Source organism: Pinus tabuliformis, chromosome J (assembly GCF_031772625.1).
Source record: "Pinus tabuliformis cultivar Carrire ecotype Pingquan chromosome J, CPIR1, whole genome shotgun sequence".
NCBI classification, from domain to species: domain Eukaryota; kingdom Viridiplantae; phylum Streptophyta; class Pinopsida; order Pinales; family Pinaceae; genus Pinus; species Pinus tabuliformis.
The window spans coordinates 608,748,097-608,754,096 of record NC_142295.1 but is presented as its reverse complement, the minus strand read 5'-3'; positions in this window follow the sequence as shown (position 1 = coordinate 608,754,096).

Here is a 6,000-nt window from a genome sequence, read left to right as displayed (position 1 = left end):
GTGAAGCATCACCCCATTGGCTATATATACACCCTCATTGTATGAAAAAAATGACTTTTCACCTTGTCTCCTCCCGCAAGGCATTAGAGAGACAAGCTAGTTCTTTTAGGGAGCAAGGAGTGGCTCTAACACTCCACTATTAGGGCTAGTGATGTTTGTTGTATACATGTGTCTTGTGACTTTTACTTAATATTAGAAGCCTCATGACCAACATGTTCTTCCTGCATGGATTATGAATATTTGTAAGACTATTATGTGGATGTTTGCAATTCATTTTTGCTTTCATCTGTGCTAAAGTAGGTGAACTATTTTGATTATTTTAGTACTTACTATATTGAGAATGTGTTGTAATGGTTGTTATAATTGTCGCATCCTTGTGGACTATTCCATTGAATGTTTGACAAATATTTCTTGTTTATAATGGTTGCAATGACCGTCACACCTTGTGGACTATGTCGCTGAATGGTAGACGAATATTTTCTGTGTGTTTGGGTCTCTACTAGGGTGGTACTATTACCTCTCTCCTAGAGGCTCACTTTCCTTTCCCTCTGCAGTAGAAGAATATTGACACACATACAACCAAACACTTACTAGACATACTCACTTGCTGATTTGAGATTACATGTGCATAACTCTCTTATGTTGAACTTTGTAACCAAGGCAAACCTAAAATAATAGATGGCAGCCAAGCCAATATCCCGGATGGGGCTCCTATTCCAAATGGTGTGAGGTCTAATTGGGACTTCACATCGGGGAGACCCCCTTAGTTGACGGATTTCCAGCACCATCAACAAAATGGCGCTAGAAGGAGAGCCCTATGACAAGTTTATCCCTTTGAGTCCATTTTGAATCTCTTATCGTAAATGGCTCATCCTCAAATCATGCTCCCGGGGTGTTTTTCTAACCTGTCCCCTAGTGAACTTTCAATCCCCAACGAGTCTCTCCATTACTTGTCTCAACTCATGTTTGATAGTGATGGTGATATGTCCTTTTCCGAGCATGCATCTCTTTTTCTTAAGTTTTGTGAATATTATGAAATTGATTGTGAAGATGTGGCTTGTATTGTTTTCTGCCTCACCCTTGAAGGTCGAGTTAGTCGATGGTGTCACACTCTATCACATGCTTCCATTCATTCCCTTAACCATCTCGTCGAGGAGCTTCATTTAGCATTTGATAGGTATGATAACCGAGATGTTTATAAAATAATCGATTAGCTTAGAATGGAGCCTGATGAATCAATTGAGGATATCTCTAATAGATTCCTTCACCTTTGTTATGAAGAAGATATGGATCAAGATTTCTTAAAACAAAAGTTTAAGCGTTTGGTTCATATCTCTTTGTACGGTGAATCCAAACAACCTGATGTCTCTTCTTCCCCAACCCTTGTAAATCAAGAGACACCCCTAATTTTAGAGGAGGAATTGACTACCCTTTTTGCTCCTTGTCCTCCTCATTTTCTAGTTCTGAAGAGGGTGCCTCTGTGCAATGATAGAAAAGTTGGGAAATTTGCACATCAAATTCTTGATCCATCTTCTCATCTTCCTTCCACTTTTCATGATTCAAATACAATAGAGGAAATCCCAGAATGGCTCATAAATCCTATGGTGAAAGCCAATTTTTCCATTCCTCAAGATGGTATCAACATTCATAACCCTAGTCTTGAATATAATTTGGTTTTCTATCATCCTCTATCATCTACATGCCATGGTTCTTTTTACCATGATTCGCTTGATCAATCTGCTCCACCAGCTAGTTTTTCACTCTCCTAATTTCCAAGTTTCTTGCCCAAATTGAAAATTGCGACCAGGTTCAAGGTAGTCACATTACATAAGTAGAGGAGCCGGAAGGTGAATATTCTTTAGTTCTTTCTTCTCTCTTTCAAAATCCTCCATGTCAAGACAATTCTCTTACATTCTTGGGTGATTTTCAATCTTCTAATCTCATTAGTGAATCAAATAAAATCAATTTGTTCATATCTGTAGTCTTGGGCAACAATCATTTTGCTGATGATGATTTTGTTAATGTATGTAATGACGAATGCTCAAGTGCACCAACTAATTTTTTGGTTCCTCCAAAAGATGTTGATCTCGCAAAATTAGATCTAGGATTTGATCTAGCCGAAGAAAGTGTTATTATAGAAACTTACTCTTCATTCCACTATCCCTTGTGCTCACCTTTTTGCGATGCATATACATGCGATGAAGATACTCCATGTTCTTCATGTTCTTTATCGGATGAGGTCACTTCTCAATTAACACAAGGTAGTGAGGTTGTCCATGATGAAAGAGAAAATAATCAAATCATTGAGTATCCTTTCCATCCCATATCATCTCTTGTTTTGCATGAAAACAACTCTTCAAATTAGCTTGCTCATGAAATTTCTCCGATTCATACATCTCTAGACTTGAAATCAGAAGAATCTTTCGACTTGAGTAATCTGGTTTTCAAAGTTGTAAAATTCGATCAAATCAGTGACAGAGATGGTTTCCATCTAGTTGATAGTGATCTCATTAAAATCAGTGAAAGCAATTGTCCTCACACCATGCATGATCTAGTTCAATCTTCAAAATGTGATTTTACAATCCTTGAAAGTTTTGGGACTTGTCAGGGAGTCGAGGCACTTCAACTTCCGTTGATGGTTAATTTGGGACCTCGCAACTCTGGTAAGATACCTAAACCGAGTCAGGTTTGGTTTTCCTCACAAGTTTCTTCTTTTTGTGTGGTTTCACTCCTCGTAAATTCCTTCTTGAAATATGTTTAGCAGTGCGAATATAATCTTTCAAACTTTCAAGATTCGGTTTTTGATCAGATTCAAGTTCCTATTTCATTTTATTAATCTCCATGAAAAACTCTTGCTCTTAAATCAGGTTTGGAGAGTGTGTCTCTCACAAAAGCATGGAATTGTGAAGTTTATTATTCTAAAGATTATCTTTGGCCAAGGCAATCATGCCTATCACATCCTTTTGAAAACAATAAGCTCTCGATCCTTCTTCTGAATATTCTGATGCTAATATTTTTCTTCATCGCACCTGAAATCCTCTTGAGTGTTAGTGAATGCATGGCTTATTTAACGAATCAAATTCTTCTTCACTTGTTTTACCCTTACTAGTTTCATGTGTTTAGTGTACTAGCATTCATTTTTCCTTCTTTTGACGATTACGATGCTAGTATAGTATGTAACCAGATACAAGAAAATGTTTTGTTACACTCATCATGCGAGGAAGATGATTCTATTATGCAGAGCATCTGCGAAACTATTCAAGTTGATTTATCTTTAGTAATTAAAAACTGGGCTGATGCTTTAATCAACCCATCTGATCATGATTTTGTCTTTGATGACTGTCTTTCAACTTATTATTTTCCCATCAACACATCCAATGACAGTTGTTTTACACCCTTTGATCTGTTTGGTTTAACATCTCACTATCTAGGTACTTGTCAAGCAGTTGAGGCACTTTCTCACTCATTGATGGTTATGTAAAATCCTCACTGTCTTGACATGTATGTTGAATATGATCAGATCTATTTTCCCTCGCGAGATTCTCATCATAAACCCGTGCCTCTAATTGAAAATTCATCTTTTCAAAAATTTTGGCATTTTTAAGAGGATTGTCACAAATTTTACGATCCAATTGATTAATGGTTGGAGTAATCTTACTTGGCAAGCTCAGTCGAAAATAAAAAAAATTGATCTTTTTGTATACTTGCTAAGGAGTTTAGTATAGTTGAAGACACATTCACAAGAAGCTTACGAGGTTTGCTGAATGTTGGTTTTCATCGAAAAGGTAAGAATGTGAATTGGTTAGAAGTAGTGGTTATGGCCTAGCTTTCTGATGACAGACAAGACCTTGAAATTTTTGTGCAAGTTATTCAAGTTCTTATCTGTTCTGTTGCACATTACTTTATATTTTTTTTATTGCTTATATCGTTGTGAACGCATGTCGGAAGCAGTTACAGTGGATTCATTGGAAATTTCATTTTACATGACCCCGACCTTCTAGATAATTAGGTTAGGAGTAGGTCTAGTTGCATATTAGTTTACATGCACATCCATCCTGCATTCATTTACTGTAGTTTTTCCTGTGTTTTCTCATCATCTTTTTGGTTATCCTCCATCTGTTTTGTCTTCTGGTTTTTCTTCCTTGTTGTGTGTTGTATTTTATTTTATTTTCCAAGACCTTGCATGAAGATGTTTTGTTGGCTCAAAAGCCAATATGGCAAAATTGTAAAGAGTCTTGTGACACTACAACATTTGGCTATCCTTTGATCCTCCTTCTTTGCGTTGGTTACATCTTTTGGTCAATGAAGTTCTGACGGAAAATACGAACAGTTCGTAAGGAGAGTTTTGGTCAAACCATGATTCTTGTGTCTATTATGGAAACCTTATGCCACACTTGGTTCTTATGTTTTGGTGTTTTCACGCTTATCCAATCAGTAGATAAGGAAAAGGGGAAAAATCTAAATGATCAAACCTAAATCAGAGGTATCTATCACAGGGGTTCACTCAATGAACCTTTGACATAGCACGTGCGTTCGTGGCATACTAAACAATACCCTCAATTTGACCACATATTTAAAAATACCTCTAAATATCAATTTATTTAACCCCCTACCAATACAAACCCAATACACCTTCCCAATTTAAAAAACCCCTACTTTCACTAGATATTGTAGGTATCCAATTTTTCATTAACATTTTTTATACCCCTTTATATTTATATCCCTAGTATAGTGACATGATGCCTCTCTTATGACCCCACATGCATTCTACAATGCACCTTTATTCTTTTGATATACATTGTAGATGCATATTAGTTCTCCCACAATGCAATTACTCAACCCACACTCAAGCACATCTCACTATGATTTGTGGCATTTAATGGTCTAAGGAACACAAAGATCAACCATGTTTTAGGAAGATTGATTATGTACATGTATATAAAATGACATATAAATTGATCTATATGATGATGAAATATCAATTGATGAATCTTTATGAATATGTTTGTACCAAATAAGGTGTTCAAGCACAAGTTTAGACCCTCTAGATGCAAGACCACTATCTGCAGCCAATGTTGGGGCCCCAAATCTCAAATCCATATAAAGTGATGGGTTATACTCCCACCACTCAGTTAATGATTCACTCACTATCTCTAGAGAAAGGGAACTTATTACAACCTATTTGGGTCTTTGGAGAGGAATAAAGAGAGCAACCTCCCTGTGTATTATTGCAATGCTTATCTAAGAATCTTGTTATACTAATGCACTCATTGTGAATTATGATGGACATGAAAAACCACCCTTATTTATAAGTAACAATGCGTTTTTTGTAGTATTTACAAATTACAAGCAATAGACAAGAGCAATTTGCTATTTTTTTGACAAATGTTGTATATACAAACTATGGTATAGGAACACTAAACTAGATGAAAGATTGTCTTGTCTCTACAATGATGTGATGTGCTCCTTTGTAAATTCTCAATAAGATAAATCTTTTCTTTATTTACTAAAAAAAACTTTTAATGGAGTCCAAGTTGCTAAATCAAATAATTGTGTCATATTCATAAACATGTGTGCTTGATTAAGTATTGTTTCTTATGTTGTGATTTTCCTAGTTCACTTATAAACTAATGCAAAAACTCTAGCATGTATTGAATGTGCAGCCACACTCCAACAAAATATAAAAATGAAAATTGTAGCAAATTCTAGTGAGAAGTGACATTCACATAGATAATAAGCTACTGGAAGTTACACTCAACCTTCAATTATCACCCTCCCTTCTTCAATCCTCTAGCATGGATTATTCCTTCTTCAATGTGAAAGCTTGCTCTAATGTTGATATGTAGATGATGTGACTATGGCCTATCCATCTCATAAACATGGGCACTTCCGTGGAATTAATTAAAAAATTGTGTTCTTTGTCAAGCTAAGTTAAAGGCTTATTTTTCGAAAAGGATGAATGAGTGGCTCTATTTGGTCAGGACTAGTTGGCTTAGTTCA